The sequence below is a fragment of the Otolemur garnettii genome, unplaced genomic scaffold (assembly GCF_000181295.1).
Source record: "Otolemur garnettii isolate 467f Iridium unplaced genomic scaffold, OtoGar3 scaffold00029, whole genome shotgun sequence".
Classification (NCBI taxonomy): Eukaryota; Metazoa; Chordata; class Mammalia; order Primates; family Galagidae; genus Otolemur; species Otolemur garnettii.
In genome coordinates, this window is record NW_003852424.1 from 14840941 (window position 1) to 14841524 (window position 584).

Here is a 584-nt window from a genome sequence, read left to right on the forward strand (position 1 = left end):
CTAACTTAGCACATGCATCTATTGCATCTATTCCTTTCATGTTTAGGAAAGCACTCATTTCTTTCTTTCTTTCTTTCTTTTTTTTTTTTTTTTTTGTAGAGACAGAGTCTCACTTTATCACCCTTGGTAGAGTGCTGTGGCGTCACACAGCTCACAGGAACCTCCAACTCCTGGGCTTAGGCGATTCTCTTGCCTCAGCCTCCTGAGTAGCCAGGACTACAGGTGCCCGCCACAATGCCTGGCTATTTTTTTATTGCAGTTTGGCCGGAGTTCGGTTTGAACCCACCACCCTCGATGTATGGGGCTGGTGTCCTACCCACTGAGCAACAGGCGCCACCTGCCAATTTTTACAAATGCCTTTTTTTTTACAGTTTTTGGCCGGGGCTGGGTTTGAACTTGCCACCTCCAGCATATGGGGCTGGTGCCCTACTTCTTTGAGCCACAGGCACCACCTGTCTTTTTTTTTTTTTTTTGAGGCAGCATCTCACTTTGTCACTCTCAGTAGAGTACTCCGGTGTCACAGCTCACAGCAACCTCCAGCTCTTAGGCTTAGGCAATTCTCCTGTCTCAGCCTCCTGAGTAGC